Genomic DNA, 23,896 nt, shown 5'->3' on the forward strand with positions numbered 1-23,896 from the left:
GTTTTTTTTTTAAAAAAAAAATTTGATTCAAAGTTTTTATGGAGTTACAAAATTTGGTGTTAATGTTTTAAACAATTCCATAACTTGTTCTTAAGTTATGGAACATGGAAAGTTTCATCATAAAACACCATTAATTCCATAAGTTATGGAATCCAAAGGTTTTCAAGAATTACAAAACTTGCCCTCAAGTTTTGGAATTTGAGAAAAGTTTTTTATGAAAAAAAGAATTGAATTCTAAAACTCTTGGGTTCATAACTTAAACAATTAATTAAATGGTTTTAATTTTGAGTTTAATAATTGGAATTATGATGTTTTGTTGAATAGTTCAAATTAACTCTTATTGACTTTATTAATAGTTAATTAAAGCGTTTAATTAAAAGAGTATTATTAAATCCATAAATATATGGTTTGAGTTTAATTAAATTAAAAGTCTAGTTTAATTAATAGATTAAACCATCAAGTATTTTAAATGTCTAAAATACACCCTTATACTATTATTATATTAAAATTTTAATATATTATATGTATAAGAGCAAGTCGTCTTACCATTAGTAGGCCTCATTCATGAAGCCGGTCTATAAGGGGGGTATAAGGTTGTTGCCTATAAAATGGCAGCTTAATGGGTGTCCACTCTCACCCACCGCTTCCTTGACTGGTGGAGGGTTGTTAGCCGAACAGGTAGGACAAGGACTATAATTCTCCCTTCATTAAAAGTATTAATGATAAATACTAATTAACTAAACCTTTTATTAATTCCCAATCTTAGTTACTTAGGAAAATGTGAATAAGGTGCTAATCCATGAAATTACACTTTGCACTTTGTTTAAACCGTTAGCGGAGCGTGTGTGGTTAACCGGCACACTAACCTGGATTTAACAAAGTAGGCAAAGGGTAACTTAATATTTATCATAGTATCGGTGGAGCTCGTGTGGTTAACCGACACATCGATTGAGGGGTAAATATTAAGGGTACCAAGTATATTTGCATGGTTACTTCACACCTTGTTTTGTGATCCTCGTCATCCCAGTCACAAAACCTGAAGGGCACACTCGAGATTGAAACATCTCATTGAAAAGTTCAATGAATCTCAAAAGATCTAGGAGTTTCAAATCCAAGTAAAAAACCTAATTAAATTATTTCGTTTTTCATGGTGGAAATTGGTAAATCGTCATTTACCTACCTTCAACTATTTTATAACTCGGATTACGGCATCCCTCTTCCAGTTATAAATAGGTTGTTGGATCCTAGCCTTAATATTTCATATTGGGTGTTATATTAAGGACTTTAGATCAACTATCTTGAATATCCCCCAAAAGATGTCGAGTTCAGACATCTATGATCTTCCCAAATCTCTTGGAACTTTACTTCCTCCACCTCCTCCAATTATTCTCCCTAACCCACAAGTTCAAGGTCACTCAAGCCCTAATGGCAAGCAAGCTCTATGTGTGATCACATCTTAGAGATGAAGTCACATATTGACAAGCCGGGAGAGTTGGGTTTCAAAGTCTTGAGAAAGTTGGATGTTCAATCACTTTCTAAGTCACATAGTGAGTTCCTTTGGGACTACTATGATACAGACTATGACATGAACCATAATGATCATATCTATTTGCTTGGTGCTGCTGAATCAGCAATGATTTGGAACGATAGTGAAGCAAATTTGATTAGAAGATCAACTTCCCAAAAACTTTATGGACAGTGACAATGGTGACACTGGAAATCCAGAAAAAGCATTCTCTTCCCAATGGAAAGGGATTGGCCATAGTCAACCCGGTTGACCAAATGGTAAAGAGAAAGGCTAAGTCTGAGATAGTCCCATTACCAAAGGGTCCATATGTTTATTTTACCAAAGGAAGGGGTGTTGATTGCAAAGCTGCCAAATTTACCTAAGGATGTTAAAGTCAATAAGTTTGACTCTACATCAGGTAGAGCCCATTATCTAACTCCGTTAAGTTCTATTCTGAGATCCTCATTACATGATGTGACTGGGTCACATGTTGATGTTTTAAGAATCAAAGAATAGAGAGAAATCTTAAAGGAAGTATATGTTGATTCTGATCGCGAAGGTGGATTTCGATCGCATCAGAATTTTGAGCAGTTGCTTAAGAAGTTATGATATATTGCTAAGGAATAGATAACAACAATTTTCCATGTGGATTGTAAGGATAAGTTTTTCCGCAAAGTTTTAAAATAAAATAAAATTGTTTAATTTTGTTTATTTGAAGTATCCTTACAATGGCATTTGTGGAAAATTGTTGCTTATATGATTCCACTGACAACAATATTGGAAAATGGATTTGATTCTTTCATTTGTGGTAGTGTCTAAATTTACCAAATCAGGAAAGTTCCTCATCACCCAAGTTTCAATTGGACCGAAACTTGGAATCATGCAAGTTGAATAGTATGATGAATGAGAACTTTCAAGCATTGGAAAATCAAGACTAATTACTTGTTCACATGGATGTGTGAGTCAAGTGAAGGACTAAAGGGATCGAGTACACATTCTTGTGCACTGGTCATGTCCACCACAAAGCTCCTTAAGACTATTTGATTTACTAAAGTTTAGTAAATATGGTTATACTTACAAGTTTAAGTATAATTCTGAAACATTGGAAAAATCTCAATGTATGGCAGAACGAATGGGAAGAATCAAATTAGGCAGAAAGATAAAAGTTTCTCAAATCTGAAAAGATGGGAGAGTACTTTAGTATCATGTTTGTGGTCATCTTAATGATTTAGAAATCATATCACAATTAGTCCTCTAAAGGTCATCTTAGTGCATTCTTATGACTAAGAAGAGGAGTCATGAATTGTTGAAATGGTTAGATCAGGAAAATGAGTCATACTTCGTTCCAAAACAATTCTTAGAGTCACACTCCAAGATTGTAACTTGAGTGACATATCTTAAAGAAAGGTTTAAAACACTTGTCAAATGTAAGAGTAAAAGTGTCCTACTCTTGTACATTTGAAATTGGTAAGTTGTGATGTTTTGGATAAAACAAAGACTAACTAAGGCCAATTGTGTGAAGTGTTTGTCTTGATAAAGAATCCGCACTATCTCTTGAATATTTGGCAAGATAGTCTTATATGTCAAGAGGATAGTGGGAGTCTTAAAGATCCTAAAAAGAATTTCAAGAACTAATAAAGAATAAAACCTGAGGTTCTTCACTAGCACACGACTTGAGGTTTATAACCTATCGTGTTGACATATTTTGTGCCCATTCCAGTTAAAGTTGGCTTTGTATAGGAGTTCTGAAAGTTCTCAATTGGTTGCATAACCACTTGGAAGCAATGGCAGGCCCTGTACTGCCAGGTGGCAAGAAGTTAAGATTGCATAAGTTCAGTCCATATGAGTTTGGATTTGTCATTATCCTTGTCTTGTGACTATGGTTTTGACGATTCACATGGATAAGAACACATACACCATAAAATCTAAGGGTCATAAGGTTTCTCTCCGATTCATGAAAATGATGGTGAGGAAACACTTCCACCAAGTAGATTTGAAGCAGATAGCAAAAGGTCTAAACAATTGAGACTATGATTACGGCATCCCTTTTCATAATTCTGAAATTGTTTAGACACACATGCATGCTATCTAAGGAAAGGTGTATGATTTTGATAAAGTTTTATCAAAGCATCTCGTATCAGAAATTTGAACTTTGGTAAGAAAGTCAATAAAGTATTGATTTCTAGAAGTCCAGCTGATTTCTGAGTACATGTCAAAGCTAGTGGGAGCATAAGTGTTATGCTAATAATCATCATGTTAGTGGGAGCATGATAATTATTGTTAGTGTTGCAAGTTAGCAATGTTAATTATAGAAAACAAAAGTTTCAATTCGTGAGGCTGCAGGGATTGAAAAAGTTGTTTTGCTATAATTAAGTGGGAGATGATATACTTCATTTCAGTTCTAAAGGCTTAGATTGAGACCTTAATCATCTTTAGTCAAGAATATATATATGAATTTCATGTTGGATTGGTTCAACTTAAGGAAATTATATATATTGCGTTCTCAAAATTCGATTATGATTACGGCATCCCTCTTCATAGTCAAATTTTGAAAACATGGCAAATAAAAATATTGTAGCAAAAGACTGGTCTAGAATCATGTCTTTATGTGAGACATCATGAATCGTGTACCATTTGCTTTGGGTACAGGATCGATTGCATGTGCTATAATATTTGTCATTTCTAAATTTTTCCAAATGCCCAGAGGCATTAAGAAGGGAAAAGGTCTAGAATTGGATATGACTAAAATGATTAAGCAATTGTCGAGGACAATCTGAGGTTTACCAAAGATTGGTTGCTCAGGGACAGTTGGAAGCATAGTGCTAATTTTGGAAGGACCGTATTGACATATTCTGAAAAGAGGCATCTCTTATTCAGAAGTGATAGTCAAAATGAGAATATGGAGTTGTCTCCATAGGTGGAAGTTATCTGTGTAAGATTAGAAAACTTAATGCAAGAAGCATGTCCAACGCAATGTACTTTGAATATGAGACTTAGTTTCCATGGAGTTGATCTCCATTGGAATACCTTATAATGAATGTTGACAAGTCTTTGTGACTTTGTACATATTCATTACAGGAGGGTCAGTACATATAAGTTTAAAATCTAAACAGATTTCGATAAATGATAGGAATTTGAAATTCTCACATTTTTCGATAAGGATTTGGGAGTGTGAAATTAGAATCATTGAAATTATGTTCAATTGGTTTATTTCACAAAGTAAGGATCATAGACAAACATAGAGTGCATACTTGGTGTATGCCAAAGCTATTGTTTAGAAAAACATAGTGTACATGCTTGGAGCATGGGACAACTAGTGTTTTTAATTTAGGTATAAAGTTGATAAAACCGAAACAATGAAATAATGAGTAATCAGTATAGTGATAAATAAAAGTGGTCTATTTATATTCATAGGGTTTGATACCATATTTGATTCATTTATTCTTGTGTTTCATTTTGCATGTTTTGACTTCCAGAATAAACCAGGTCATTCTTCCTGAAAGACTAAGTTATTCAAACCATCCACAGTCGGTCATATGTTGGAAGTAGATATGAATCAAGACTGTCATGGGTTGGCTTGTATAGGTCTAAGATGTTGGACAAAGTGGTGCTACAACACTCATGAGTGCTCATAAGTTCTGAGTATTGGATTCAACCCACGCTCATTTGAATCACTTCATGGATTTTATCACGAGTGATCATCAGACGATAATATCTTATATTCTTCAAACCTAGAGATATGAGTTGTTACTATGAGTTGGTTATACATTTATTGCACGAAAACGCATTTGGTAACTCGATGTTATAAAACGTGCCTTTGTGTATGATTCAACAAGTAGTAGAACAAGCCATATGAGTCGAAGTTTATCCATTCCTTTTACCTTCGGGATAAAAGCGATATCTGTGGGCCCCTCGATGATTTAGCGATGACACATGTGAGTGTTTGGCCAAGCCAGGACTGATTTGATTTGTTCAATCAGTCAGTCATCATAAATCGAAAATCGGGAAACAACAAATGGACAGAGAGAATGATTATAATCCATGTATCAGTCCATATGATATCTAGAATGGAGGAATATATGATCCCTTATCTAATGGACAAGTCATTGACAAGGTCAGAGTTCGACAGCGGCTTTAAGAGCAACGATTGCCAGTTAGGTTTTGAAGTCATACTCAATGATAGTTTTAGACTTATCCAAGTGGGAGACGGTTGGATTAATGTCTAAGTCCATAACTATATTTGGTATGTACTTGACCCGACCCGGCATGGTCCATTTGGGTTGCACTTCACCGGCACAATTTATATGGATAGTCTTTTGAGAATAGTATATTTATGATTTATATTAATATATTATAAGTTCTAATATATTAATATGGAATCATATTATTTAATTAGTATTGATCAAGAATTAATTTAGAATTAATTAAGTGATCAAAAAGAACTAATTAAATATGGACTCTTATATATATGGAATGGGCCAAGTTCATTTAGGTTGGGCTAAGCTTTCATGGATGGTCCATGGAGCTTTTAACCCATGGATCCTATGTAAATGAAAGGTCATGGGTATTAGGGTTTACATGGATGTAACCCTAATCCTCCATAATATATAAAGGGGTCCTTGGCTCACAAAATTGGCACAAGTGTGTGAAAATAAGAGTGGGCCGATTTTAGTGTGCATACATATTTTCTCAAGTTCTTCCAAGGTGTTTTGGTGATTTGTGATTCCATTTGAGGCTTCCACACTATTGGGGCTAAGCTCTTAAAGCTTGAAGACATCAAGCCACATCAAAAGGTATGTCATCTAACTAGAACTTTGTAGTATAGGTGCTTCATAATATGCTAGTTAGGATGAAACCTTGGAATAGTTAATATTTGTATGTATAATAGAGAAAACATAGATCCAAGGTTTATAGGGTTGCATGTACACCATAGGAGTGTTAGAATGCTCAAAACCCAACAAGTACAGTGAGGAAAACTCACCTCACAGACTGGACAAAAGCCGATGAGGTCTCAACTCTGAATCTCAGCTCTAACCGTCACCTATCCAACCAAATGACCAATCTCAATCAAAATCCCAAAATACCCAAAGTACCCTTAAGGTCATATTTGGTCAAAGTCAAAGTCAAACTGGTCAAATCAACTTAGTCAACCCAACCAAGTCAACCCAGCCAAGTCAACTCAAGCTGAGTGACCACGAGTGAGTAAGGGGGGCGTACTCCAAATATACGTTGGGTGTACACGCATGTTGACCACCATCGGGGTGGTTGACCCCGTACACAGGGCGCACTCCAGGTACGCGGGGCGTACTCCCAGAAGCCTAAAATCACAATAAGTGCTTAATGGCTTAAGCACTCACGTCCATTTTTCAGATCCATAGCTAAAATATCCTCAAGAGTCATAAAGTTTCCAACATTATGACTTTGCATGTCCATTAAGTGCTTAACTCAACTTCTTAATTCATTAAGACCTTCGAAATGATGCATGGAGCAAAACCTACCACTTGGAACCCATTTTTATGACTCATGATCCTTCCAAGGGTTTGAAATGATAGCTTAATGGGTCTAGAACATGCTATGTTCATGAATCATCATTTTGGGACCAAAAAGTGACTTAAAAGAGATAAAACCTAGATCTACAAGATGGAGTGGTAAAGTTAGAAGCTTTATACCTTCATGATGTTGCAAACGAAGTAGAAATCTCAGATCCAAAGTGCACCCAACTCCAAGATCTTCTCACCACCTTCTTCTTTCTTCAAAAACACTCCAAAACTCACTTAAAGGCTCAAAATTTTCTCTCTTTTCCTCTAGGGTTGCTTGAGGGTCGATATTACAGAAGGAGGCTAGATAAGAAGATGATATGAGTCCATAAGGATGCTTAAATATGAGCCAAAAACCTAGAATTAGGGTTTGTATGATTTCTACATACGCCTTGCATACAAATTGTACACCCAACGTACTAAGGCGTGCTTTAGCACACGTAGTGTACACACGTACACACAACGTACTCCTCCAGTCCCAACTTTTACCAAAATGCCACCGTAGACCCTTTTGCACTCTTTCTTACATTTGGGGGACCAAATGCAATATAATTTTATTATAGGTTCAAACTTAGAAGTACCTCATCCTTGAGATGTTACAGAAAGTCATAGCTTGGGGACAAAAGCTCATAATATCATCATATAACTAAGATCTATCAAGTTAATCACCAAGGTATGAACTTTATACCTTCTGGAGATTGAGGATGTTGCAAGACTTCCAGATCCTAGATTGCTTCTAACTTCCAAGCTTTACCACCACCTTCTTCTTCCTTTAAAACACACAAAAACACACTCTCAAGCTTCAAAATGCAACAATAGGGCTAGGGTTTTCAAGGGGCTACGTTTCAATTGATTGAGGCTGGAAATGGGATGAGGGAATAAGACTTAAGGTTCAATATATAGGGTCCAAACCCTAAAGATTAGGGTTTATGTCCAGACGGAGTATGCCATGCGTACTCAGAGTACGCCCAACGTACTCCTCAAAATGTTGTCGTTTGATAAAAGCCCCCTGACGCCCAGCGTATGAGCCAGGTACGCCTCGTGTAAGGGCCAAAGTCGCACAATTTGAAATTTAAGGGGGTCAAAAGGGAACTTACCAGAGCTTGAGTGTAACAATTCTCTCCCACTTGGATTAGACTTCGTTCTCGAAGTCCGTAGACGTGAACAGCTCCAGATAATGCTTCCCCATATCCGACTCCGGTTCCCACGTCTACTGGGAGCCCTTTCAATGTTGCCACTGAACCTTGACCAACAGTACCACCTTTTTGCGCAAGGCCTTCTTCTTCCGATCAAGAGTCGCTATCAGTCTCTCAATGTAGTTCAGGTGCTTGTCGACCTGAATGTCATTCAGCGGTACCACCGCCATATCATCAACCAAGCACTTTCGTAATTGAGAGACATGGAAAGTTCTATGAATCTGACTGAGCTCTTATGGTAAATCCAACCGGTAAGCCACCATGCCCACCCTGGTAATCACACGAAATGGTCCAATTAATTGGTGTCCCAACTTGCCCCGCTTTCTGAAGCGTATCACACCTTTCCAGGGTGACATCTTCATTAAAACCATGTACCCAGCCTGGAACTCTGGCTCAGAACGTCGTCGATCTGCGTAACTCTTCTGTCGGCTCAGAGCCGTTTGCAGTCTTTGTCTAACCTACCAAATCATCTCTATAGTTTGGAGTACTACCTCAGTGCTCCCTATAATCCTCTGTCCGACCTCACCCCAACATATCGGGGTGCAACACTTCCTCCTGTATAGAAGCTCGAAGGGAGGTGCACCAATACTGGAGTGGTAATTGTTGTTGTACGAAAACTCCGCCTAAGGAAGGTAGGTATCCCAACTCCCACCAAAATCAAGGAAGTAAGCCCTCAGCATATCATCCAATTTCTGAATTGTGCGCTCACTCTGACCGTCGGTCAGAGGGTGATAATCAGTGTTGAACTGTAATCTCGTACCAACTCCTCATGAAACCTCTTCCAAAACCTGGAAGTAAAATGAACATCCTTGTCTGATACGATAAAAACCGCCACCCCATGACGAGATATCACCTCTCGAACGTAGATATCTGCCAGCTTCTCAGCCGAAGAACTGTCTCGAATCACAAGAAAATGGGCACCCTTGGTCAACCTGTCGACAATCACCCAAATAGTATCAAAGTCGCGAGGAGTCCGGGGTAATTTCATGATGAAATCAATAGACATCTACTCCCATTTCCAAACAAAAATCTCCAAAGGTTGTAGCTTTTCGTGATGCATCTGATGCCTGACCTTGACTTTATTGCAAGTCAAGCACCTTTTTACATATCCTACAATCTCCCTCTTCATGCAGGGCCAACAGTAGCTAAATCTCAAGTCCTGGTACATCTTGGTCGCACCAGGATGTATAGAAACTCGAGACTTGTGTCCTCATCCATCAAAATTTGCCTCACGCCTCCAATACCCGGAATCCATACCCTACTATACTGTGTCAACAATTCTTTTTTACCCCTCACAAACGTAGCAAAATAACCCTTGATCTTCTCTTTCTTCCGGTTATCCTCATTGATTCCCTCCATCTGTACCTTCCTCACCATCTCCAAAACTGGGGAGGTAATCGTCACCCTCATACACAGCCCTCCGCTGGGTGCACTAACCACCTTACGACTTAGCGCATCAGCCATCATGTTCGCCTTATGTCACACCCCCAAACCAGACGGCGCAAACGTCTGGAGGTGGAGCACATCATTTTTAGTATCACAACACATGCATTATAGTAATCAGAGTACAAACAACCACTATACTTAAAAAGTATAAGTATTTACATGTGTTTCATCATAGTATACTGAAACCAAATAGTTATACAAAAGAAGAAGACAAGACATAAATAGCTCCATCTTCTCAAAAGCTCGGGGAGTACCTGTCTACTGGTTCCCTGAGAATACAAGTAATTTAAAAAGAGAGTATCAACATAAAGTTGAGTGAGTGCATAAGTATTTATGTTTGAAAGAATATTTTCTGTTTCTTGAATATGTAAACTGTTCCAGAAAATCTTATATTTTCTGCTGTATATGAAAAGTGTTTTTAGTTACAAAAAATTGTTCTATTTGTAAACTAATGTTCTGTATTTGTAATCCTTTTGTAAACTTGTATCTGAGAGTGTGCCTGGTTTCATCAACTGTTATTGTAAACTATAATGTAATACTGTAAACTGTATCTTGTAAACTAGTACTTTGAAAATGTACTTAAGTTTAGTTAATTATACACTAACGTATTGTTAATATCTTTTATATGAGTTATTATAACCATACTGACTAGATGACCTGACCCAACGCTATGAATGCGCTGAAAACTGTTGATAACAATTGTCACTCACAGGCGTGTATGCCTGACTATAGCTAGCAGTCTGAGTGCAGGGTTGTCAATCCCAATATAGATCTATACACACATTGTTTCGATCCCCGGCTGGAGATTTTGGTTATAATGTCGGGACTTTACTATATTCTTTAAATGAATTAAACAACCTATATCAATTGACTCATAAAAAGCATATTAACGTTACATGTATAATAGTTATGAAAACCCAATCATTCTGAAATAAATGATTGATAGTATGTTCTTGAATTAGTATTCTTAACATGTATCTGAAAGATGTATACTCTTGAATAGTTTTGAATTAAAACTTTGTTCTTGTAAAACAATGTACTTTAGTATACTTAATTCGTGAATTAATGTTCTGTGAATCATAAATTATACCTATTATAATTTATATGTACTTTCTGAATTGATATTGAGTATTCATGAATGCAACCCCTTGCTCAACATGTTACAAAGGGTAATTGAACTTAATGAACTAACTTTTATACTTGTACACATATACAAATATATATATAAGTAAAATTTAAATAACACTCGGACAAATAACTGATACTTGTAATCCCACATCCAAACAAGGAAAAGGAACCAAAGTGGGTTATCAGTCCTAAGCCTTTTAAATCTTATTTATATAAATATTTATATATAGTAGTATGATTTTTGTGAGAAATATAATTTTATAAAAACATTTAAAAGAAGTTTGATATTTTGAAATCCATTTTGGTGACTTGCTGTCATTTTGATACAATCATTGAAAAACCATTTGATTTGATGATAAATGAAATCCATTTTGATAAGATATTTGAAATCATTTGTTTATAACACAAAATCTTTGTGTTAGACTTGTATTCTCACTCCCCCCTTAAAACAGTAAAAACTATGAAAAGACGGGGGTATGAACTCACCTGTAGTGAGTGATTCGAGTGAAAGGTCGAGGTAGGATGCTAAGTGTCAAGTGAAGTCTTGAACATAAACGGATCCTATTAAGCATATAATGATACATATCTGGATATAATTAGTGTATATAACAACTAATTATGATAGGAAACCACTTTAGGGACTAGGAAACAGTTGAATTGAAGTGTTACAATCACATGTGATTGCATTAAAGGGGTTTATGGTCACTTAGGGGCGTGTACGGTCTTGATGTGTACGGTCCATGTAGTATACGGCCATGATGTGTACGTCCATGGACTGTACGGTCGTACACTCATTGAAGAAACATGCAAAAACGGGTGTTTATGGCCCTAACTAGCATCCATTAAGTGTTCATGGTCATATGTTGAAACATGGGGGGAGTTTGAGGCCTATACATGCATTAAACAAGGGTTTACGGCCATATGAAGTGTGTACGGCCGTACGCCCTTCATGTTCATGCATTAGATGATGAATCAAGGCTAGGAATCAAGTGTTTCTCAACCTTAACAAGCAGATAGAAGAGATACTCACACTTTTGAAGGCTTTTAAGGATTTCAAGGCTCAAGAACAAGTAGGTGTTCTTGGTGTTCTTGGTGAAAGTGAAGAAGATTTGAAGATCTAATCAAAAGAGAAGATTTCATGGATGAAAACATGGATCTTCACTAGATAAAGCCATGTATCAACAATTCAATGGAAGGAATACTTACATATTTGAAGATCAAGGTGTAAAACTTGATGATAGTTGACAGAGAATCAGATTTTCTTGAGGTGAAAGTGTGAGAAATGAGAAAGAATGAAGGGAAAACATATATATATATATATATATATATATATATATATATATATATATATATATACATATATATATATATATATATATATATATATATATATATATATATATATGTTTGGGTTCACGGCCACCTTGGGTGTACGGCCGTACACCCATGTGTACGGCCGTACACTCCTCTTGATGGAGTGTTTGGCCCGAATGCTATATGATGAACTTAAGTTAACTCATCCCTAAACCCAAACCTTGAATGTACTAGGCTTAGAACACTCAAACAGACCCTTAACAATGCTAAAAGATAGCAGAAACGAGTCTGACTGTGATTGAATTTGAAAGACTGTACAAGATAGAAATTTCGGGTTGTCACATTATCCCCCCGTTAGAGAGAATTTTGTCCCGAAATTAGAGTTTAAGAAAATAAAGCAATTACAAATAATTAAGCAAAAAGATGAAGATATTTCAGTTTCATTTGATCCTCGCGCTCCCAAGTGAATTCAGGTCCCCACTTGGCATTCCAACGAACCTTCACTATAGGAATACGGCTTTGCTTTGTTTTCTTGACCTCTCGGTCCATGATCTCTACTGGATCTTCCACGAAGTTGAGGCTCTCGTCGATATCGATTTCTTCGAGTGGGATTACAAGAGTCTCGTCGGACAGACACTTTTTCAAGTTCAAGACGTGGAAAACAGGATGTATGTTACTTAGTTCTTGAGGTAGTCGGAGTTTTCAAGCTATTGGACCGATTCTAGCAAGAATCTCGAATGGTACTATGTACCTTGGATTCAGCTTGTCACGCTTTCCGAAGCGTATTATGCCCTTCCAGGGTGAGACCTTCAACATGACGCGGTCACCAACCTGGAACTCCAAAGGTTTTCTTCTTTTGTCAGCGTAGCTTTCCTGTCTATCTCTGGAAGCTTTAAGTCGCTCCCGAATTTGTACGATTTTCTCCGTGGTTTCACGAATAATTTTCGGACCAGTGTGAGTACTGTCAGGAACATGACTTCTAGCCAGCTGCATGTCACCCACTTCATCCCAGCACAGAGGTGATCTGCACTTGCGGCCATAGAGAGATTCGAAAGGAGCAGCCTTTAGGCCAGTGTGATAACTATTGTTGTAAGAGAATTCGACAAGGGGTAAATGAGTATCCCATGCCTTTCCAAAGTCTATCACGCAAGCTCACAACATGTCTTCTAAAGTTTGAATCGTCCTCTCACTTTGTCCGTCAGTTTGTGGATGGTAGGCTGTACTCATGTCTAGCCTAATTCCCAAAGATTTTTGTAAAGACTGCTAGAAACGAGAAGTGAATCTACTATCTCGGTCAGAAATAATAGATATTGGCACACCATGCAGTCTAACGATTTCTTTGAGGTAAGTTCTTGTTAGCTTCTCCATCTTGTCGGTCTCTTTGATTGGTAAGAAGTGTGCAGATTTGGTTAATCCATCGACGATTACCCAAATAGTATCATAACCACCCGATGTCTTGGGTAACTTGGTTATGAAATCCATTGTAATCCGCTCCCACTTCCATTTAGGGATTTCAGGTTGTTGCAATAAACCTGAAGGTTTCTGGTATTCTACCTTGACTTTGGCACAATTAAGGCACTTGCCCACAAAGGTAGCAATTTCGGCCTTCATGTTTGGCCACCAGTATAGTTTCTTGAGGTCCAGGTACATCTTGTCTGAACCTGGATGAATGGAGTATCGGGTTCTGTGTGCTTCATTCATAACTACGTCTCTGTAACCACCAAACTATGGCATCCAGATTCGGTTCATGAAACAATAGACTCCATCATCCCTGACTTTGAAGTTTTTATCCATTCCTCTCAATGTTTCACCTGCCATATTTTCAGGTTTTAAGGCCTCAAGTTGAGCCTCTCTGATCTGTGTGGACAGATCTAAATGGATTGTCATGGTCAATGACTTTACTCGGCGACCCAAGTATTCTTTTCTGCTAAGGGCGTCAGCTACTATGTTAGCTTTACTAGGGTGATAAAGAATTTCACAATCGTAGTCGTTCAGTAGCTCCACCCATCGTCGTTGTCTCATGTTCAGCTCTTTCTGATCAAAGATATGCTGGAGACTTTTATGGTCCGTGAATACTGTGCATTTCGTGCCATATAAGTAATGTCTCCAGATCTTCAGAGCAAATACCATTGCTCCTAGTTCAAGGTCATGTGGTGTATAGGTGGCTTCATGTGTCTTTAGCTATCTTGAGGCATAGGATATAACCTTTCCTCTTTGCATAAGAACACATCCAAGCCCTTGATTAGAAGCATCACAGTACACTGCGAAATCCTCTGTCCCTTCAGGAAGAGACAGGATTGGTGCACTACACAAAGCTCGTTTCAGCGTTTGGAACACTGTTTCTTGATTTTCTCCCCAGCTAAAAGTTACACCCTTTTGCGTCAAGGTAGTAAGAGGCTTAGCTATTCGAGAGAAATTCTAGATGAATCTGCGATAATAGCCAGCAAGACCTAAGAATTGACGGATTTCTGTAGGTGTTTTGGGTGCTGACCAGTTTTCAATTGCCTTTATTTTGGAAGGGTCAACATGTATTCCTTCTGAACTGACCACGTGACCTAGGAAATCAACCTTCCTTATCCAAAATTCACACTTTGAAAACTTCGCATAGAGTTTCTATGATCTAAGAGTTTGCAATACTTGACGAAGATGTTGGCCATGTTCCTCTTCACTTCTTGAGTAGATAAGGATGTCGTCAATGAAGACTATGACGAATTTGTCCAGGAATGGACGACACACTCTGTTCAGTAGATCCATGAACACGACAGGTGCATTCGTCAATCCGACTGGCATCACTACGAACTCGTAATGACCATAGCGAGTTCTGAACGCGGTTTTGGGAATGTTATCCTCCAAAATCCGTAACTGGTGATACCCGGATCTTAAGTCTGTTTTTGAAAAGTAGCTCGCACCTTGAAGTTGGTCTAACATATCGTCAATGCGAGGCAGAGGGTATCGATTCTTGATGGTAAGTTTATTCAGCTCGCGGTAGTTTATGCACATACGGAATGATCCATCCTTCTTCTTCACGAACAAAACTGGTGCTCCCCAGGGTGAGAAGCTTGGTCTTATGAAACCTTTGTTAAGTAGTTCGTTAAGCTGGATGGATAATTCCTGCATTTCAGAAGGTGCAAGACGATAGGGGGATTTGGCTATAGGGGTAGCCCCATGGACTAAGTCGATTCTGAACTCGACTTGTCATTCGGGAGGCACTCTTGGAAGATCATCGGGAAAAATGTCAGGAAAATTGCAGACCTCAGGAATGCTCGCGATAACTTTTACTTCTTGCTTTTTGTCTACCATGTGGGCTAAGAAAGCACAGTACTCTTTGCGAAGGTACTTCTGTGCCTTGATGCAAGAAATGATTTTGGAGGTTCGTTTCGGGTTTGTCGCCGTAAATAACAAGAGTTTGGTTAGTTGGTAAGTTCAAACGAATAGCTCTTTCATAGCATAGGATGTCAGCATGGTTAGGACACAACCAATCCATACCTATTATAATGTCGAAACTTTTGATAGAGACCGGTATAAGGTCTATTGGGAACGAGAAGTTATTCAAGGTAAGAGTACATCCTATGTATATATCGTTGGTGGATTCGGATTTCCCATTAGCCATTTCGACTGTGAATGTTTCTTTTAGTGGTTGGGAGTTTTCATTTAGCAAATGTTTGAAATTATGGCTCACAAAGCTCTTCTCAGCACCATAATCAAATAGAATGGATGCATAAGTGTTGTTGAGAAGGAACGTACCCATGACCACTGCAGGGTCTGCTACCGCTTCTTCATGACCCAAGGCTAAAATTCTCGCAACTCCACCGGCATTTCCAGCTTTAGGACAATCTCTCTTGAAATGCCCCACATCACCACATTGGTAGCATGCTTGACCTACTCCAGCGGCAGGTACTTGGTTAAGTGGTTGAGGTGGTGATCTACAGAATCGGGCAGTATGCCCTTTTCTGTTGCAGTTACGACACTGCATTTTCCGGCAATTTCCGTTATGATGAAAATTGCACTTGTTGCACTTGGGGAGATTACCAGCATAAGGCTTAGCTGGTGCAGGGTTAGCAGGAACAGCAGCAGGTACAGTAGCGGCATTAACTACCACTAGTTGTTGCTTCTTCGAGGATTCTTGAGAGGATTTTCCCTTCCTCTTGTTCCATCCTTTCTTCTTCTTGTTGTTGTTGTTATTGTAGTTGTTGTTATTTTCCTTCGATTGTTATGGTACAGTAACAACTGAGTTTTGACGGGCTCCGTGGTCGATAAGATATTGTGCCAGCTCTTTGGCACTGTCAAAAGTAACAGGCCTCGAAGCTAAAACACTTGACTGAATTTGGGGTGACAGACCCCAAATATATCTCTCAATCTTTTTGCACTCCAGAGCAACCATATATGTACAAATAATTGCCAGATCACAAAATTTAGTAGTATAGGTTGATATGTCAGAACCAACCATTGTAAGACCCCAGAGCTCCTGCTCGAGTTTCTGAACTTCCCCTCGCGGACAATATTCCCGCATTAGCATGGCTTTTAAGTTCTCCCAGCTTATCGAGTTAGCCACTACCAGAGTCAGTGACTTAACATGGCCATTCCACCACGTTAAAGCTCTATCCGAAAAGGTACAAAAAGCGAATTTGACTTTGCTGCTCTCTGGACAGGAGCAGATTTCGAAAATTACTTCTGTCTTCTCTATCCACTGTCTTAATTCCATAACTCCCCCAGTCCCGTTAAAGATCCTGGATTTGGCATTGGAAAAATCTTTATAAGTGCAATCTCGCGAATGCCCATGACTCTCGGCATGGTTAGAAGGATGTGCACCAGCTCTCGACCCACTAGCACCAGGAGTATTGATATGAGACATGGCAGCAGCTACAGCCGCCGTGACCGCCGCTTGGAACATAGCAGCTTCGAACTGAGGAGGTGGTGGCGGAGGTGGCGTCGATGCTTCATTAATAGTGTTACGTCTTGGATTTCTACGAGGAGACATCTTTTTCTATAAAAGTTAAAAGATACAAATATGGTAAGACATCAAGAGTGAATATGAATTTTGATATCTCTAAAGTAAAACATATAGTTCAACATGAATCTTGTAATGAATTGGAAATAGAAGTCTACGATAAGTATAACTTGCAACAGGATGATATCAAATTGAGTGGTTGTTTTTCAAAAAGTATGAAAAGGCATGTCGATTAAATTGGCATATTGAATACATAAAGTCTGGAAAACTTGACCCTAAACAGGTCTACAATATACCAAATTCTGGGAAAAACATCGACATCATACTGACCTACCGAAAATGAAATTTTCGCGGTCTTGCTAAAAAACATGAAAAATAACGCTAGAACATATCTGTAGACTTAAACTATAATCAAAAGAGTGAACAGGAAACGAGTAGAGCGTCTCCTACTGGCGACGGGTATCACTTGGACGAAACCTCAGCTCAGCCAGCTGACGCTCCACAGCAAGTAGATGTCTTTCATACACTGTCAGGCGTGCTCAAAGTTCTATGACTTCATCTCGAGTTACAACTAACTCTTGCAGTAAGGCTTCATTGTCTCTCATTGCTCTGTCACGAGCATCTTCATGACGACGAATGCAGACTGTATTAACTCCCGCATTGGCATCAACTTCCATAATGCGGTTGATGGCTGTCCTACCTTGTATTTCATTTCGAGCAACCCTGAGGACCAGAATTGGCAGTACTCTGTCTGCTGGGCCTCCTTCGCTCAGGTTGTAGAAGCTTCTGTCTCCGTTGTATGGCATAAGTTGACCCTGCTCTTGACTCCATGTTTCCAAGCTTTCCGCCCACAGAGGCCTCAGGCCTTGAAAAGCTAGACGAGGGTTAGGATTTTGGTCAACTGGTGGTGGATTATAGGCTTCTGATCCGGAATCATTGTTGTCAGGAAAATTTTCTGCAAAATCATCATCTAAGGGAATTTCATGATTTTCTTCTGGCTCTGCATCTTGTCCTTGACCGGGGAAGTATGGGTCTCCGGGTAAGTGAAATTCATCCATTGTTATCTAAGTGAGAATAGGGATAAGAGATATAGAATATAGTTAGTAACGATAGATTTAGGATACAAGTTTCTACGAGAAAGACCTACAGTTATCAAGTAATGTATTATTTATGACTTGTTCTAGGTATTACTATAACTATAAAGTGTATACTAATTATATATAACTTGAGTATAACCGACCTTCGATTAAATGACCCGACTCTAAATCCACAACCAAACAAGGAACAGGAAATGAAGCTAGATCACATATTCTAAGTCTATATAACTTTAATTATATATAATTTTAATATACCCTTTGTTAAGAATTATTCCTTTTATATCAGTTCAGATACCGATTGTTGGAAATATAAAAATCTGATCACCACAACAACAGGCTCGGTTACCAGTTACAGTGTGACAGATATATAAGTTAAAGATATAAGATGTAGATATATATAAGAATAATAAATGCGGAATAAGTATAAATATGAAAGCTATAAATGACTGAAAGCTATAATAATATAAATGATTGTATTTAAATGACGTAAAGCTATAAATAATATAAATGACTATATTTAAATGACATAAAGCTATAATAAAGTATATAAGTATATAAATATATATCAAGTAGGTTCGTCAATAAATTGACTGAACTGGACTGATGGAACGACTGGTCGATATTTGAACTCTTGGAATGACTGGTCGATATTGGGACTCTTGGAGCGACTGGTCTATATTGGGACTCTTTGAACGACTAATCGATATTGGGACTCTTGGAACGACTGGTCGATATTTGTTCAAAGATCAATTCGGTGTTTGATAAGTAACAAAGAGTTCATTCAAAGCTCGGTTTTATGTAAAACAAGTTGTTTACAAAAGGGTACAAAATACATGAGTTTATGTATTTGTATTTGAGGTGTTTCTGGGTAAAAACATGCACACGGGTCGTGTATGATAAGGCATAAGTGACACGGGTCGTGTAGGAAGGTTTAGGAGAGTTTTGGAGGGTTTCCTTGATGATGATGTTGAACACGGGGCGTGTTGATTTTAGGCTTGTTTTAAACACGGTGCGTGTTGATGTACAGATGCAAACAGAGGGGTACACGGGGCGTGTCTGATATAAGGCATGCTGAACACGGGGCGTGTTCACGTAGCTGTCAATTTTGGGATTTTTGTGATTTGAAGGTAAGTTTTGTTTGTGATGTTTTGGCTAAAGTAATGGTGTTATGGTGTTTTGAGGATGTTTTTAAGGTTGTTTAGAGGTTGGAAGGAGGTTGATATAAGGTCGTGATGGTGGTGAAATTTCTATGAAGATGATGATGAATAGTGATGAGTTTTGTGGTTGATCTTGATGCAGAAGGTTTTGGGGTGTTTCATGGTTGTGTTTTGGTGTTTTGATGTAAGGAAAGTGTTTGGTGGTGTATGGTGTGATGAACAAAGGTAGTGAAGATGAAGAACCTTGAGTTTCAATGAAGAAGATGAAGATGGTTGATGGTGTTCTTCATTTCATTGTTGATGATCTTGATGTTCTTCACTTCATTGTTGTTTGATCTTGGTGTTCTTCATTTTCTCCAGGGATTTGTCTTTGTTCTTGAAGAAGATGAAGATTGGTGATGTTCTTGGGAGTAATTGGTGTTTGTAAGAAGTGTTACAAGATTACAAATGAACACACTCTTATCATACATACAAACTCACATATACATATATGAGTAAGAAATATCTTCATGCACTTGAGTTTAAGTGAAAGAGTTGGCTGCAAGTTGTGGTAGAGTAGGAGGCAAAAACGTGGGTGTGGGTTTTGCTTCACATTTCCATTGCTTTGTTGACTATTCCTTGTTGACTACTTCCACATTGTTGACTTTTTAACATACAACATACATATATACATATATATACATAGTACATATATATGTACATATATGTGTGTGTGTGTATATATATATATATATATATATATATATATATATATATATATATATATATATATATATTGTTGAAACTGTTTAGTCGCACAGCTAAATTTTCTCGTTTATGCGTTTTCCGTCTTTCGCACGTTTTCGTATTTTCCGTTTTCATCACGCATTCATGCAACCTGAAATAACTGATAATATTTGTTAGATAATAAAAAAAAGTTCGTCTTATTTCAGTGATGGTCACATACAAGGTCACATACAAAAACATTTTTCAACAATTTCCCCCTATGTGATCATTGCTGAAATAAGGACAGGTATGATATAATCACATTGACAGTTTAACTTTTGAAGATTCGAGATAAAAGATTTGTCAATAGATAAGATATATATAAAACCATAGTAATTGATTTGAAAGTTTGTGACTTGGTTTAACATATCTTATGTAAATGATTTTCAGAAATTTGTTTCCGAATCAAAGTCTCGGGTTCGGTTATCAAAGGGTAGCCATATATGTATCTAAAGAAATTTCCTAATATTTTATAGCATTATTAATGACGACAAGTGGTCTAACAGGTCGATTCAGATGAACGCTCATAGGTATAGCTCACACTTCACTTGGGTGTCTAGTTGTTCTGGCAGCAGAACAGGTTAATGATCACTAAAAATGAGTGATATCTCTATATTAATTAATAATTTCACTTATAATTCATATTTCTTAATAGATATATACAAAAACTGAGAGAGGGGTGTCTTGTGGTTATCTGTTTGGAATGAGAAAGAATGTTACAGGTATAAGAAAACCACTTGCTTCAGTTCCATTCCAATCCTTCAAAGTTTCCAATCATTTCAATTTGTTGTCAATAATTTATGAAAACACATATCAGATTACATTTTTATATATGAATTTCAGTTGGAATCATTGATATAGAGTGTGAGCTAATTGATCCTGATAATCTATTAAATTACATAAGAACACTAAAGTCAATTAATGTTGATGAAGTTATGGTTGATACACGTTGGGGAATTGTAGAAGCCAACACTACTAATTGACTATCTTAGAATTTATCTTGTCTCTTTTGACCTGTGTCATGCATGTAGATCCCCACCTCTTTTGGCTTTTTTGGTTCGGGAGGTGAATGTATGTTCTTTCATCAAAAAAAATAAAATTTTATCGACATTTACGCAATGGTGATCCAACCCAGCGCCAAGGGCGCCACTTATTCCTGCTAGTTAAAGATCAAATTTCATCATTTGAAACTATCAAACCGATATTTAGTATTTATATATAGACAATATGCGCTTATCAACGTCTTGACGCTTTGGCCGAGTGGTTAAGGCGTGTGCCTGCTAAGTACATGGGGTTTCCCCGCGAGAGTTCGAATCTCTCAGGCGTCGTTTTTTTTGTTGCTATTAATAAGAAAATTACGAGTTTCCTTCCTGCATGTCAAAAGTTATCTTTCATCCTTTTCGCTTACAACCCATAACAAATCAAACTTTTTGGAGAAACCAATTATTCATCTTCCATTGTTTTTACAGCTGTTGATTTTTTGTCTTTGCAGTTAGATACAACGATCTTTCAGAGATTTAGGAAGCTGCTCTTTTTCGGTTGTTTGTCTTGTATTTATCTCTATACAAATCAGGTTGATGTTTTCTTGTTATTTACATTAGACTTATTAGAATTTTATCCAGAATCTTTCATATTTTATGGGTTGGTTAAATTTTTGTAAATTCTCTTTATTGATCATCAATCAAACTGGAAGCATTTTTATGATGCTGAAATGAAATTGCTTATTTTGATATATCTCAAGGTTATCAACAATTCTTTCTTGAATCTATTTGCTCTTGAACTCTGATCCAACATAGGTCCCATGAAGTTCAACGACAAGCAATTGCAAGTTTCTGCTGCCACTTTAAGTTGCAGCTCCAATGGGAATGGTTGGTTTCTAGTGATTTTACATCAAATTACATTTTCATTGAAATGGACATCAATTGCATTGATCCTAGTGCAAAAACTTCTTATTTCCTCAAAACATATGTGTACAGTATATATAAAGGATTTTGATTTTGTGGGGTTTTCATTATAGATCATGATTTTGTTTTAGTTATAGTTTAATTATCAGTTGAACTTTGCTTGAGTATAGGTTCTATTACGAAGGAGATGGAGATGAGGGCAAAATAATAATTTTAATTGGGATTTTACATAATTTTCTAAATAATGTTAGTATCCTCGTTTGTAACAAAAACGAGTTTTGGTTACCACACGTGCAAGAAATGAAACATGCATAATGTAGGGAATAAACTCGTATCTTAGTCTATGTTTTTACACTACACCTGAGGCGGTGGTGGTGATGTGGCGCCTAAACACAACGTGCACACCACCACTCAGTGACGTCGAGATGATGTTGCGGTCAATGGGCATGGCCTCAGCCACACAAACTCTTTCTCTCTCTCTCTCTCAATGGTAGAGAGGTGATGCTCATGTGGCCGGAATGTATATACCATTCAAGGTTCAAATATTTCAAATAACATAATATAAAATTTCAAATAACAATAAACAAGAGAGTATATGATGTCTTTTTGAATGATACTCGTCTACTTATTGAATGATGATATTTTTGATAGATGATCATATTCAACATTTAAAAAACTTCAACAAATAAATTTAACAATAAACTCATTTCATAAAATTTCGTTCTTTTTATTTCCTAAGGATCAAACATCGTATATAGACATTATTTTACATATGACTAACTATTGTTAATCAATTACACATAATTACATACTATTACTAATGCTAGTGTCATTATTACGTGTCATATCAAACATGTTAATAGACTTAGGACACAATACATGCATTAGACAATTATATGACATGCCAGTAGTATATACCACGTATTACTATTATATATGACTTATTCTCATACATTATTGATTTTTGATAGGTAATGATAATATAATATATGCGGCGAATGTATGCCTTATCTATTGGCCGGAATGTATACCATTCAACACTATTATTATTAAATATATTTGCATTTACTTTTTACTATGAAGAATAAATATTTGTACCGATATTATTTTATTTTCACAAGTATATCCATTTTGTTACTTTTATTAAAGTTTAATTATATTACTTAATTAATGTAAATCATCAATAATATTTGAGGGATTGTTTGAGATTACTTATTCAAGTCAACTTACATTTTCTTTTAAAAAAAAGGTTCATGGAATAACTTATATCTGCTATTAATATGTAAATTATTTTTTAGTGTTAGAATATTACAGTTTACGAGATACCAAAATATAACAAACAAGTAAATCTATCCAAAAGTGTTGAGCAAAGTTATTTTGGAGTTTTCTACACAAGGATAGCATTTTTAAAAAATAATTACCAAATACTCGTGATTTCAAATTTATTTACAAAAACATGGTAAAAGATATTTTTATATATATAGACTCAACTTTTTTATAAAAGAAAAATGAAAATCAATTATATCCGGTCAAAAAGAAAGGCATGAGCTTTGACATGGACTCGTCGTCGGCAACACTACATAGGTGGGAGGGTTCATGAATGTGTGTATTTGTTCGTTGGTGATTATCTAGAAAAGAACTAAGAAATGAACAATCTCTTGTGCTTATCAACGGTGGCTCCTATTTTCTATTCCAGTTTCGGAACGTGGACTGACACTTATCGGGTTAATTCTAGGTTTGGAGAGTGAAATGGTGTAAGCATAGATTGATTTCAATTTTAGCAACACCAATATTACCATTGTTTCCGGGATATTCAGGCCACCACCATTATTTCCGGCAACGCCATTTTTTCCGGCCACAAAATCCAATTAGTTGAATACAAATTTAGAATCCTCAA

General features: G+C 37.0%; 1 non-coding gene across 1 annotated transcript; it reads left to right on the top strand.

Moving 5' to 3' along the window:
• Positions 1–21,341: 21,341 nt before the first annotated feature.
• TRNAS-GCU (transfer RNA serine (anticodon GCU)) lies at positions 21,342–21,423 on the top strand. The gene has a single exon. It is a non-coding gene; the product is annotated as a tRNA-Ser (tRNA).
• Positions 21,424–23,896: the final 2,473 nt, after the last annotated feature.

The sequence above is a fragment of the Lactuca virosa genome, chromosome 4 (genome assembly GCF_052849685.1).
Source record: "Lactuca virosa cultivar CGN04683 chromosome 4, Lactuca_virosa_CGN04683_v6, whole genome shotgun sequence".
NCBI lineage: Eukaryota > Viridiplantae > Streptophyta > Magnoliopsida > Asterales > Asteraceae > Lactuca > Lactuca virosa.